Source organism: Plecotus auritus (assembly GCF_963455305.1).
Source record: "Plecotus auritus genome assembly, chromosome: 5".
Lineage (NCBI taxonomy): Eukaryota > Metazoa > Chordata > Mammalia > Chiroptera > Vespertilionidae > Plecotus > Plecotus auritus.
Genome location: NC_137776.1, coordinates 110,746,701 through 110,761,171, shown reverse-complemented (window position 1 = coordinate 110,761,171; position 14,471 = coordinate 110,746,701). Strand labels below are relative to the sequence as shown.

General features: G+C 45.3%; 1 protein-coding gene and 1 pseudogene across 2 annotated transcripts in view; one reads left to right on the top strand and one right to left on the bottom strand.

Moving 5' to 3' along the window:
* LOC308248293 (uncharacterized protein) overlaps positions 1-14,471 on the bottom strand; it is a 50,738-nt gene that overhangs the window by 2,250 nt on the left and 34,017 nt on the right. The gene's annotated exons all lie outside the window — the stretch shown is intronic.
* On the top strand, positions 226-836 carry LOC308249541 (ADP/ATP translocase 4-like; annotated as a pseudogene). Its single transcript has one exon. The product of its transcript is annotated as an ADP/ATP translocase 4-like (transcript).

The following is a 14,471-nucleotide window of genomic DNA, read 5'->3' as shown; positions in this document are numbered from 1 at the left end:
TATTAGCCTTTTATTATATAGCAGTGTTATATAGCAGTGGTCAGCAAACTCATTAGTCAACAGAGCGGCAAACCGTGGCTTGTGAGCCGCAATTTGTCGACCACTGTTATATAGGATATAAGAAAATACATTAAGAATTTAACTGTGGGGTTTTCTGCTTCCCTTCACCTCTTCCGAGCACATTTAAGCCTGCTGCTGTTGGTTTTTTACGTCTGTCATCTCACCATGCAGCATTACCCTCCAAAGAAGAAGCCAGAGGAGAAGACAGAAAAGCGGTTCTTTGACGTCATGTCCTCAGGAAGGATCTGCTGGCTTGCAGGGTGGTGGCGGCTGTGTCAAGACTGCAGTGGCGCCCATCAAGTGAGTGAAGCTTCTGCTGCAGGTGCAGGCATCATCCAAGCAGATCTCCCCCAAGGCTCAGTACAAAGGCATGGTGAACTGTCTGGTGCGGATTCCCTGCGAGCAGGGTTTCTTCAGGTATTGGCGTGGCAATTTTGCAAATGTTATTTGGTATTTTCCAACACAAGCTCTAAATTTTGCTTTTAAGGACAAATACAAACAACTTTTCATGTCTGGAGTTAATAAATAGTTTTGGAGATGGTTTTTGGCAAACCTGGCTTCTGGTGGAGCAGCTAGGGCAACATCCTTATGTGTAGTATATCCAATAGATTTTGCTTGAACCCGAATATGTGTTGATATTGGAAAAGAGCAGTGAGACTGAACGGCAGTATAAAGGAACTATAGACTGCTTTGTGAAGATATACCAACACGAGGGAGTCATTGCATTTTTCACAGTGCTTTCTCCAATATCCTTCGTGGTACAGGGGGCACTTTAGTATTGGTATCTTACCTAATAAAGAGACAGACATGTAAATTGACCATACCTCCACTATGCCCACAGCCAATCAGAGTGAGTATGCAAATTAGAAGGCCAAAGATGGTGGCAGCTCAGCTGCTCCAGGCATGGAGTGGCCAGGCGGGGCAGGACGCCTGCTATGAGAGGGAGGGTGGGGGGCCAAAGGATCTACAGGAGCGGAGTGCCGCAGCGAAGACAAAGATAGCAGACTCCGGCTGGAGTCTGCAGCAAAGACGAAGATGGCAGACTCTGACCAGAGCAAAGGCCTGGGTCCCGGGTGCCGGAGGAAAACCAGTGCTCGAAGCCAAGGGAAGGAAGGCCTATTGCACGAATCTCTTCGTGCAATGGGCCTCTAGTTATATGATAAAATTCAAGAATTCCTTAATATTGGTATTGGAGGTAGTTCATCAGGAGATTAAATTGAGAAATGCATACATTTAACTTGTTAAATATACAAATTATATAGCTGCCATTTGTAAATATTTGATAGTTGGTTATTACTGTCAGTATTTCTTAAAGTGGTAATTCTACAATAAAGCATAAGCTTTTTTAAGCATTTATATACTAAAAATCAGATAAATGACGGTTTCCTTCCCACTAAGACTCAAAATCACTTTACTGAGACATTTTACTTATAATTAGTATACGTTATTTTTTTAAAATATATTTTATTGATTTTTTACAGAGAGGAAGGGAGAGGGAGGGAGATTTAGAAACATCGATGAGAGAGAAACATCAATCAACTGCCTCCTGCACACCCCCTACTGGGGATGTGCCCGCAACCAAATTACATGCCCTTGACCAGAATCGAACCCAGGACCCTTGAGTCCGGAGGCGGATGCTCTATCCACTAAGCCAAACCGGTCAGGGCTAGTATACGTTACTTTTATTAGTTAAAATCCTTTTCTTTTGTGATGAAAAATTAAAATGTATAATGTTAAAATATAAGAAATTAAAGTTCTTTTAAAATGCTATTATTTTAATGTAATTATCTTCCTTTCTTTTAGAATCATATGACATATATTTCTTAAAAGCTTATCAGAAGATGTCATCATTATATCTTTGGGCATAAGTAAGCTTTCTTTTACAACATCTCTACTAAAACAGCTCAGTTTATTACTAAGTATGGTATTATATAGCTTTATGGTATTATATAGCTTTTAATAAACCCAGATTCTAGGTCTCATAAAAAAAAACTGATAATGACATTAATGACACTGTAAACCTGTAGTTGGGGGGAAAAAAAGATACAAAATGGCATATATCTGCTAACTTTTTTCTTTAAATAAAATCTTGCTAATGTGAATATATCTTGGAACAGAACAAGTCCCCTCAAAAATTAGTTTGTGTATTTTGTATTAATAAAGGAAGTTTAAAAGTTTAAAAAAAGAATTCAACTGTGAAGATACCACAGTTGGAAATACTTTTTTAGTATTTTCACTGTTTATACTTATTTTTATATTGAATCTCTGTTACTGCACAGCAAACAAGAAAGCTGCTTTTTTTTGGGGGGGGGAAAACATCAGTCTTAAGGACTTACTAGATTAAAACTTGGCATGTTATATCTGAGGGTCACCTTACTTTTTTTTTTTTATTAAGGTATTATATGTGTACATATCTTACCATTGAGCTTACTTTTTTGAAGATGTTTTTCATGTTTTGATTAAAAAGCCACAGAAGCTTAGGAACAGAAACAAATTGAGAATTAAAACCCAAATCATTACAATGTAGTTTGTCCGAACAATTTGTGTGGAGATGACAGTTTCTAGGAACTTCAGAGAAACCAGCAGGGCAGTGTCCCCAGAACTGAGAATAGCCAGCACCTTGCAGGCTTCTCCCAGAGACACTTTCATGCTGACAGGTGACCACGTTTCCCTGGGAGACCAGGGCAAAGACACAGAGTATTCACTCGCATTCAAGCACTTGGTTACCTGGGTATGAACTGCCTAATATTTTTTGGGCCAGACAACGTTTGAGGGGACACTGGTGAAGGAGAAGTGTGGGAAGGATGCATTCTTTTCTGAGTGACTTTGCAACCATGAAAGTTTATCCAACAGAGATGCTAGAAACCATCTTTCCTACTAACTTCCTAGTAGGGAAAGCAGCCAATAATACATTTTGGGACAAAGATATGTACTTGGGAGAATTTTTCACAAAGAGCAGTGATGGGAGAAAATGATGCATCTGGACCTGGCTAGTAATATTCGTTCACCACTTTGTGTGGTCTCCCCAGGCTTGTATGGCTGTTGCCATCCTGGTGCCCAAGTTGTGGCCCTCAATGCCTGGCCCAGGGCAACCCAGCAAGCGGCTTGTCTGGAGGCAGGCACTCCCTTCCACTCCTGCTCCTGGCAGTCCGGATGGACACACGTGTGCAGCCAAGAGGTGCCTATCAACTAGCTTCACTTCACAGGACACAACTCCTACACTCCACAGTAATGCCCATCACTGCCTTTTATACTCTCAAGGTAGAAGTCATCAATGTTAAAATCATCCTCCTGGAATAACAAAGCACATGATTCCCTCCCACCCCCCACCCACCCAGAGTGGTCATACTGGTTTACTAGGGCTGCCATAACAAAATACCACAGACTGAGGTGCTTAAACAACTGGGATCTATTTTCCCATTGTTCTGGAGGCTTGGTCCAGATCAAGGTGCCAGCAGGTTTAGTTTCTTTGAAGCCTCTGTCCTTTGCTTGCAGATGGCCACCTTTTCACCGTGTCCTCACATGGATGCCCCTCAGTCTGTGCACATCTGTCTCCTAATCTCCTCCTCCTATATTTAGGAACACCAGTCATATTGGATTAGAGCCTACCTGTATGACCTCATTTTACCCTAATTACCTCTTTCAAGGCCCTGCTTCCAAATACAGTCACATTCTGAGGTCCTGGGAGTTAGGACTTCAACATATGGAATCTGGGAGGGGACACAACTCAGACATGGCAGTGGTCTAGTTTAGTTTTATAGTGAACTGAGTCTGTTAAAGAGACCGGACTAGAGGTCAGTGACTTAAGAGCTATGCAATGGCAGTGGGTAACATGCATCACATTGAGAAGCAAAACCCTTGAGATTTGGTAAGGCACAGAGATTGCTACTTAGAGATGCAACCCATAGACGCATGGAATTTAAAATCCCCTCCTCCAATCAGAGCCACTGACCCTCCAGATCACAGTTCCAGGCTCAACCATTGAGCCATGCTGATTGATCAATAATTCTTGAACTTGTAGAGACTTGTTTTGTGTCCTAACATGAGGCCTATCTTTGTGAATGACCCATGTGCACTTGAGAAGAATGTATATTCTGCACCTTTGGGGTGGAATCCTATCTAATAAAAGAGTAATATGCAAATTAACCATCACTCCGCTATACCCACAAGCCACGCCCACAAGCCAATCAGGAGCAAATATGCAAATAAACCCAACCAAGATGGCTACCGCCACAGAGAGCAGGAGGGCGGCTTGGGTTTCCCTGGCGATGGAGGAAGCCAGGCTTTCCACCTGCCCTTGCCGGCCTAGGCCTTCACTCAAGGCTACAAAGTTTCCATGATAGAAGATACATAAACCCAAACAGAAATGGTGGCAGCCACAAAGCTGGAAAGAGCAGGAGGCTAGGGTTGCCCGCGGCGATGGAGGAAGTCAAGCTTCTGCAGCCCTGGCCAGCCCAGGCCTCCACTTAAGGCTACAAAGTTTCAATTATAGAAGATGCATAAACCCCCAACAGAAATGGCTGCCACCACGGAGCAAGCAGAAGGCTTGGCTCTGCTCCAGGCTACGAAGTTTCAATTGTAGAAGATAAATAAATCCCAGATACCAGGACCTCCGCTTGGGTCTCCTGGGGGCATGGCTGGCCTGCAAACCACCACAGGCCCCTCGCCCAGGCCGCCCCATGCCCCAAAGGAACCCCCACCCTGATCCGGGACACCCTTCAGGGCAAACCAGCTGGCCAGGCCTCTATCCTATCTAATAAAAGAGTAATATGCAAATTGACCATCACTCCAACACACAAGATGGCTGCCCCCATGTGGTCAAAGATCCTGCCCCCATGTGGACACAAGATGGCCACCACAAGATGGCCAGCAGGGGAGGGCAGTTGGGAGGGACCAGGTCTCCAAGGGAGGGCAGTTGTGGGCGATCAAGCCAGCAGGGAAGGGCAGTTGGGGTGGCCAAGCCGGCAGAGGAGGGAAGTTGGGGCGACCAGGCCTGCAGGGAAGGGCAGTTAGGGGTGACCAAGCTGGCAGAGGAGGGAAATTGGGGGCAACCAGGCCTGCAGGGAAAGGCAGTTGGGAGGGACCCAGGCCTGCAGGGGAGGGCAATTGTGGGGGACCCAGGCCTGCAGGGGAGAGCAGTTGGGGTAGACCAGGCCTGCAGGGGAGGGCAGTTAGGGGCAAACAGGCTGGCAGGGGAGCAGTTAGGCATCAATCAGGCTGGCAGGGGCATAGTTAGGGGGTCATCAGTCTGGCAGGCAGAAGCGGTTAGGGGCAATCAGGAAGGCAGGCAGGCGAGCAGTTGGGAGCCAGCAGTCCTGGATTGTGATAGGGATGTCCGACTGCCCGTTTAGGCCCGATCCCACCGGGATCAGACTTAAACAGGCAGTCAGACATCCCTCGAGGGGTCCCAGATTGGAGAGGGTGCAGGCTGGGCTGAGGGACACCCTCCCCCCCCGTGCACGAATTTCGTGCACCGGGCCTCTAGTGTTCTATAAATGTCAATTAAATCCATCTGATCCAGTGTGTCATTTAGAGTCACTGTTGCCTTGTTAGTTTTTTGTCTGGAAGATCTATCCAGTGAAGTCAGCAGAGTATTAAAGTCCCCTATTATGACTGTATTGCTATTGATCTCCCCCTTAAAATCCTCCAGAAGTTTTGTATATATTTAGGTGCTCCTATATTGGGTGCATATATGCTTATCAGGGTTATATCCTCTTGTTGGATCGATCCCCTTAGTATTATGTAGTGACCTTTATTATCTCTTGTGATGGCCTTCATTTTGAAGTCTATTTTGTCAGATATGAGTATTGCTACCCAGTTGTTGTTTTTTGTTTGTTTTTTCGTTTCCATTTCCATCCCTTCACTCTCATCCTGTCTGAGTCTTTTGTTCTGAGGTGGGTCTCTTGTAGACAGCATATATTTGGGTCATGTTTTTGTATCTATTCAGCTACTCTATGTCTTTTGATTGGAGCATTTAATCCATTTACATTTAAGGTTATTATTGATAGGTACTTCTTTATTGCCATTTTAATTTTAAATTTATGCCTATGTTTCTCTATATATATTTCTTCTCATTACAGCAGTCCCTTTAGCATTTCTTGCAGTGCCATCTTAGTGGTGATAAACTCCGTTAACCTTTTTTTTTTCTGGGAAGCTCTTTATTTCGCCATCTATTTTGAATGATAGCCTTGCTGTATAGTCAGCTTGGTTTCAGATCCTTGCTTTTCATTACCTTGAATACTTCATGCCATTCCCCTCTGGCCTTTAGAGTTTCTGATGAGACATCAGGTGTCAACTTTATGGGAGCTCCTTTGTAGGTAATGAATTTCTTTTCTCTTACTGCCTTTAAGATTCTCTCTTTGTCTTTAATTTTTGGCATTTTACTTATTATGTGTCTTGGCATGGGCCTGTTTGGGTTCTTCTTGTTTGGGACTCTGTGCCTCCTGGACTTGTGTGACTTTTTCCTTTACCAGTTTAGGGGAGTTTTCTGCCATTATTTCTTCAAACACATTCTCGATCCCTTGCTCACTTTCTTCCCCTACTGGAACTCCTATGATGCAAATATTGTTATGTTTCATGTTGTCTCCCTTAAGCTGCCCTCCTATTTTTTAATTGTTTTTTTTTCTTTTTGGTTCTCTGATTGAATAATTTTTTCTACCATATCTTCTAATTCACTGATCTAATCCTCAGCTTCCCCTAATCTGCTGTGTATTTCTTCCAATGTGTTAATAGTGCTATGTCATTCTTCATAGTTACTATATCTTTTCTCATGCAATTGAGCATCCTTGCCATTACTCTGAACTCTATGTCTGATAAATTTCTTACCTCCACATCTATGTATTAGGTAGATCTGCTATGACTCCCAATCTCTAGTGCAGGAAAGTATCATGTGCTGTTTCATTACTAGCCCTGAGCACCCCATTTGGAGCTATCAGCAATCCATAGCTTGTGGTTCCCTCTGCTGGAGCTGGATGCCTGGATGGTAAAGGTCTGCCTGAGAAAGATGTCTTTTGTAGTATGAGGGAATGATTCAGCACAGGAAACTGGCTATCTGCCTTCTGAGCTTTAACCCCAGAATCCCCAACCCTGGCTTCTGCTCACACAGCTCTAGTCCATTCTGCTCTACCTCTGCCAGAGCCCAAGGTGAGTGACTGCACACAAGATTTTATGTATTGGCCCTTTAAGAAAGTACCTGCATTTCCAGCCATCTCTTTCTGGCAGAGAGCAACCCTGCTGCTTTTCACAGCCAGATGTTATGTGGGCTCCTTTCTCAGTTTTGGTGCTCTGGGCTGGGGACCCCAGCTTGGGGTTTAGATCCCAGAGTTCTCAGTGGGCACCCCCCACAGCTGAGATATTCCTCCAGACCTTCAGCTGCTGTATGTTGGAGCCCCACCAGCCCTTTCATGCCTCCACCCTTCCTAGCCCCAGGCCCTGAATTAGATAAGAAAAAGATTTTATGCGGTCTCCACTTTCCATTGCAGCTGGTCTTCAGTTGATTATTACCAGTCTCTATGTGGTCTCCACTTTCGGACCTCAGGTATCAGGGCTCTCTCCTGTGAGTTTTCCGTTGATTATTCAGGAAGTTTTTCTGTATTTTAGTTGCAATTCCAGTTTGTTCCTGGGAGCATGTCCCTGCAGCATCTACTTACTAAGCTGCCATTTTTAATCTACCTTCAATTGATTATTCAGGATGGTTTTTCTGTTTTAGTTGTAATTCCAGTTTGGTCCTGGGAGCACCTCAGTGTGACTTCCACTTGATCTGCTGCCATTTTGGAAACTCTGAAGCATTTCTTTTTTATTAATAAATTTGTGTGGGTTGGAAATACTATCACAAACATTATTGAGCTGGGGAATATAATAAACATTTTGCCTTTATAGGTAATATACAAGAATACAACATCTTTTAAAAAGTCTCATGGTCAGGAGCTCTGGGGGGGAGGCTCTTGGTGGGAGGGGAGAGCCGCGGGAGGGGTGTGCGGCCCAGCAGGGGAAGAAGCAGAGGGAAGGGCGGGCTTGGCTGGGTACCTGGGCTCCGAGATGGCAAGGGGGCTCGCTTTCCACGGGGCTAGTCCAAGGGCATCAGGCTGTTACTCCCCAGCCAGAGTGCTCCTTGGCCTGCCCCAAAGATTCCTCCACACCAAGCTGCTGCCAAAAGGCAGGGCTTCCCTCGCAGGGCACCCCTCTCCACCCACCTACCCCCACTCCTGGGCCACCATGGAGCTGAGGGGAATGTGGGAAGGGCCTCCTGAGAGCAGGCAGCGCCAATGCGGTTCTGCCTCCGGTTTCCACAGGGTTTCCACAGTGACAACAAGGATCCCCCGAGGTGTTGCTGCTGACTTATCACACTGAGCATGCGGCTTGGAGACCACATCTGGGAAATACTTCCATGAGGCGTCCCCCTAAGACTCCTGAGAAAGTGTCAAAGGCACGTGTTGCTGAGCGTGGAGGGACCCTTCCAGCGCCGGAAGCGGGACGGCTAGGGGAAGTTGGTGTCTCTAAGCACGCAGCTCCACCTTGTCCAAGGCCAAAGTTTCCTTTAAGGTCACGCTGAAATCCTACCCGTAGCCTTGTAAAGTACTCAGTGTTTCTGAAATTACACTGTTCACAGCAGTCTTTAAGTCTGTAGCAGGAGAATTTAAAATTCCTGCAGCCACAGTGCAATTATTACCAATGATGGAAAAGAAATAAATCCTGCAGACTGCTGGAAATGTTTTTCTAAAGCATGATTCAGAACTGCGAATTATTCCTAGAGATCGTTTTGGAAATTGTTAATATCCTCTTCTTGAAGACAGAATTACCTTTCAAAATAAATATTGGTATTGCTATGTTAAACTGAAATCGGGCATTTAAAATACTATGAAAACATCAAATAGCTGATGAAATAATGAAAGATGACTCTCCATCCCTTCTTGTTATTTCCAGTCTTCATGTGAGGAGAGAATGCTCCGGCTTGAGGGTACCATTTTTACAGATCTCAGTCTTTCATTGCTATCCCACAGCATGCACAGCTATTCAGCTATTGGGGTAACTGGATAACCCAACTGTGTGTTATTATTTAAGGATGCTGCTGATAATTCTTTCTGAGGACATTTGGAAGGTTAAATATATTGAATCTCTCTATTTGTCTTTAAAACTTTAAGAGGATTATGTGTCATACATTGCAGGTTACTTGACAGGATCTGTCTTGCAGACTCAAAAATAGTTGAATTCTTAATGATATACTGTTTATGATAAAGGGTACAGACATTAATTAATACTTAACGGTCTTAACTTTTTACATTTAGGTATTTTTTTAAGTTTAAAGCTTCATGTGATCATATACCATTTAATTTAATATCAGCCAAACATTTAATTTTTAAAATCTATTCCCTATGTGCAAAATTGATATCCATCACCAAAGAGTTTTAACTATGTTCTTGCAGAATCCGATGCTTGTGATGATTAGAATAAAAAACAAAGTAGAAGCACCCTTACTTGCGGGGGGGGGGGGGGGGCTGAAAAATGTCTCACATATTTCTCCAGCCTAAAGGAATAGTTTTCCATCCTTTCATTGCCCAGGACAGTTCACAGGTAGTGTGACAGCAAATTCTCACCATATATTTCCTCTTATTCACATAAGAGGGTCTGAGATTGATCAAATGGCCATTCTCAAATCTAAAGATGTATGACACCCCAATGTATTTATTGTTTTTAGTCTTCTTTATTCTCTTTTTAAAGTAAAATTATTTGCATTTTTCTTTTTTGCAACATTTTGGAGATAAATATTATTAGCACTAGATAATGATCATTTTTTCACATCTTCATCAAATAAAATAGAGTGACACTTATTTTATTCAAGTGTTGGTGTGTTGACAAAACAAGGCACAAAGTCTTTTCTAGATAATCATTGTTGTTGTGGGGTGCTAGTGGTGACTAATTTAGAGAGAGGTATAGTGAATATTTACTTAAATACTTTATCTCCAATCTTTTAAAAGAATATTGATTCCTATTACTGAACAATTTGCATAGTGCTATCCTATCTAATAAAAGAGTAATATGCAAATTGACCATCACTCCAACACACAAGATGGCTGCCCCCATGTGGACACAAGATAGCCGCCACAAGATGGCCAGCAGGGGAGGGCAGTTGGGAGGGATCAGGCCTGCAGGGCATGGCAGTTGTGGGCAATCAGGCCAGCAGGAGAGGGCAGTTGGGAGGGACCAGGCCTGCAAGGGAGGGCAGTTGGGGGCAATCAGGCCTGCAGGGGAGGGCAGTTGGGGGTGATCAAGCCTGCAGGGGAGGGCAGTTAGGGGTGACCAGGCCAGCAGAGGAGGGAAGTTGGGGGCAACCAGGCCTGTAGGGAAGAGCAGTTGGGGGGGGACCAGGCCTGCAGGGGAGGGCAGTTAGGGGTGACCAGACCTGCAGGGGAGGGCAGTTAGGGGCAAACAGGCTGGCAGGGGAGCAGTTAGGCATCAATCAGGATGGCAGGGGAGTGGTTAGGGGGTGATCGGGCTGGCAGGCAGAAGCGGTTAGGGGCAATCAGGAAGGCAGGCAGGTGAGCAGTTGGGAGCCAGCAGTCCTGGATTGTGATAGGGATGTCCGACTGCCCATTTAGGCCCGATCTTACCAGGATCGGGCCTAAATGGGTAGTTGGACATCCCTCGAGGGGTCCCAGATTGGAGAGGGTGCAGGCTGGGCTGAAGGACACACACCCCCCATGCACGAATTTCGTGCACCAGGCCTCTAGTATACATAAAACTAGTTCATGTAGATAAAATTGCTATTGCATTTTCAATTACTTTGGAATTGTTACAAGAGAACAATCTTCTCTTAACTGGCTATAGATTTTAATATTGTACATGGCTTATATTCCATGTATGGATGTTTCCAATTTTGTACAAAATCAATTATATTCATTAAACACCCAACCACTTAGACTCAAAGACAGTGGTTTACCCTTGTTCAGGCTGCCCAGTTCTTTTTCATAAGCCATCCCTGCTTCAAAAACTATAGGAGCCCTTTAAATCGATAACTTTCCCTAGATACACAATCAAAACCTTTGTCCTTGCCCCACCGGCATGGCTCAGTGGTTGAGCATCAACCTATGAACCAGAAGGTCACAGGTTTGATCTCAGTCAGGGCACATGCCCAGGTTGCAGGCTCGATCCCCAGTGTGGGACTTGCAGGAGGCAGGCAATCAATGATTCTCTCTCATCATTGATGTTTCTATCCCCCTCTCCTTTCCTTTCTGAAATCAATAAAAATATATTCTAAAAAAAAAGAAAAAACTTCGTCCTTATCTATATGCATATATAAAGAGGTAATATGCAAATTTGTCTGGGATGCCTTTACAGTCACAACTGGCTCCAAGCCTTAACAGTCACAACCGGTGCGGCTTGGAGAAAGCCCCCACCCCGGTGGACACACACAGGGGTGGGGGCCTGCTCCCAGTGGACACACACAGGGGGGCCTCTGGGCATGAGCTGCAGAGGAAACACTTTTTCTGACTGCTCATTGGCTAAGCTCCCTGTACGCCACCCCTCACAGTGTTCTTGGTAACTTGGGTAATAAGAATCCAAGAAGGTGATCTAGGGTTTTTCCACCACACTCCTGGAGGAAAAAATGAAGGTTCGCTGCTGGAGGGACTAAGAAATGTCATATCCTGCCCTAGCCAGTTTGGCTCAGTGGATAGAGCCTCGGCCTGCCAACTGCAGGGTCCAGGTTCAATTCTGACCAAGGGTATGTACCTAGGTTGCAGGCTCCTCCCTGGCCGGGGCCCAGGTCAGGGCTCATGCAGGAGGCAACCAATCAAAGTGTCCCGCTCACATTTATGTTTCTCTCTGTCTTTGCCTCTCTCTTCCACACTCTCTAAAAATCAATGGAAACATATCCTCAGGTGAGGATAAAAAAAAAAAAAAGAAATGTCATATCCTATGAAAGACACATCTTAAAAATGCCTAAAAAAAGTTGTCATTTTTTCGTGGTGAAGGGACTGGAGTCTGTGTTGATGAAAACACCTTGGCTGCTGCGGTGGCCGGCAGTGGCAGCAGCAGCGGGGTGATGGGGGAGGCACTTTCCCCTGATCAGCCCAGTCACCTCCCGCAGAGGGAGGCCAGACTGCAGCCTCAGCTGTCATTAGGACATCCCCTGAGGGCTCCCGGACTGTGACAGGGGGCAGGCTGGGCTGAGGGACCCCCCACACCCCAGTGCACGAATTTCGTGCACCAGGCCTCTAGTCCTTTTATAAGAGCCAGGTCTCACAGAGAGAGGATGGATTGTTCCCTCCTCCCTGACTTTTTGGGGTTATAAGCCCCAGCATATGGGGTAATAACATGACTCTGTTCCCAACAGCATTAGGCATGGTTTCATTATTCTAAAGCTTTCTGATAAACAAGTAATTAGTTCTACACTGTCTCAAAACTTAATGTCATGGTGGATATAGATATAAGTAAAGATGACATTCAAAATATTTAACCCACAGTATGAAATAAGCAATAACCAATAAGAAAAGACAATGATATGGGGCTAGAAAGGGCTTCTAAAGAAATTTAACTACCTAGAGAGTGGGAAGTTTAGAGATAATTCCAGGTGAGTGGACAGACTGAACAGAGCAGCAGGGAGCATTCACGGCTCAGGGAAGAAACCCTTAGCAACCAGTACAAAAGTGTTGTAATTTTCTACTACTTCACAACTAGTACAGCCTCACTTCTGTGTGCCAATTAAATATCAGACCTAATATAGACATTTCTCACTATTATTTGCTAAAGGTTTTTTAAAATACATTTTTATTGTGCCCTTGACTGTAATTGAACCCGGGACTCTTCGGTCCCCAGGCTGACACTCTCTCCACTGAACCAAGCCAGTTAGGGCTATTTGCTAAAGGTTTTTATTGGGAATAGATATGGGGTAATCTAATCATAAGTCTAATTATATTGATTTTTGAAAATCAAACCAACCTGGCATTCCTAGGATAAACACTACTTGTGTATGTACTAAGCCTTTTTAAATTGTGTTAATAATTTCTCCAGTTATACAGGGGTGGGAAAAAGTAGGTTTCCAATTGTTTGTAGGGGGGGGGACAAATAAATGATACAATAATTAATAAATAATAACACAAAAATAAACTGTAATTTTTGTCCACCCTGTATTCATAAGAGATATTGGTCTGCAGCTTTCTTTTCTTTCATGTCTTTGGTTTTGGAATCTGGGTGATGCTGGCCTCATAAATTGGTAAGCAATACCCTCTCTTCCAAATTTCTTTTTAGTTAAATACTAGAGACCCAGTGCATGGATTCGTGCACCGGTGGAGTCCCTCAGCCTGGCTTGTGCTCTCTCCCAATCCAGGACCCCTCAGGGGATGTCGGATAGCTGGTTTCTGCTTGATCCCCACAGGCCCAATCCAGACAGAAGGGAGCCTGATCCCCGCAGGCCTGATCCCCACAAGCTCAATTCAGGCAGGAGGGAGCCCGATCCCTGCAGTCCTGATCCAGACAGGAGGGAGCCCGATCCTGTGCATTCAGCATCTGTCCCCTGGTGGTCAGTGCATGTCATAGCAACTGGTTGACAGGTCGTTCAGTCACTTAGGCTTTTATATATATAGATAACTAGAGGCCCGGTGGATGAAATTTGTGCACATGGGGGGGGGGGCATGTCCCTCAGCCCGGCAATTCAGGATCCCTCGGGTAGGGTCCCTAGGCCTGGCTGGTGACCAGGGCCTATCGGGGCTTTCCTTCCCCTGGCTGCTGGCAGCTGGCCCCACCCCCACTGCTGCCACTGTTTGCCATCTGTGCAGCGCTGCCCCTGCCCCCGCCACCGGTCACCTCCCTCTGTGGGCGACAGGCATGGGGTGCCATCGCTTGGCTGGCCTGGGCCTCCCTCTGCAGGGTGATCACTGGCTGGCTCCGCCCACCTGCCACAGTGCTGCCGGTCTGGTAGCCTGAGCCTCTCTGAGGTGATCAATGGCGGGGCTCCGCGATCAATAGCTATGCAGAGGGTGACCTGGGCCTCACTCTTTGGGGTGATCACCGGAGCCCCCCCTTCCCCGATTCATTGCCTTGCCAGCAGGTGGCCTGGGCCTCCCTCTTTGGGGTGATCAATTGCAGAGCCCCCCATCGATCACCCTGTAGAGGGTGGCCTGGGCCTCCCTCTGTGGGGCGATAGCGGGCCCTCCAACCAATCGCATCACACCCACCTTGGCTGGCCTGGCGCCAGTGCATGTCATAGTGTGGTCATCTGAAAGATCGTTTTGTTCTGTTGTTTGGTCGATTTGCATATTATGCTTTTATTATTATAGATTAGCATTATTTTTTGTACAGTTCACCCATGAAGCCATCTACACCTAGAGTTTTCTTTGTGGATGGTGTTAAACTACATATTCAATTTCTTTAATAGATATATGGGGCTATTCTGGCTATGTCTTATGGAATGAAAT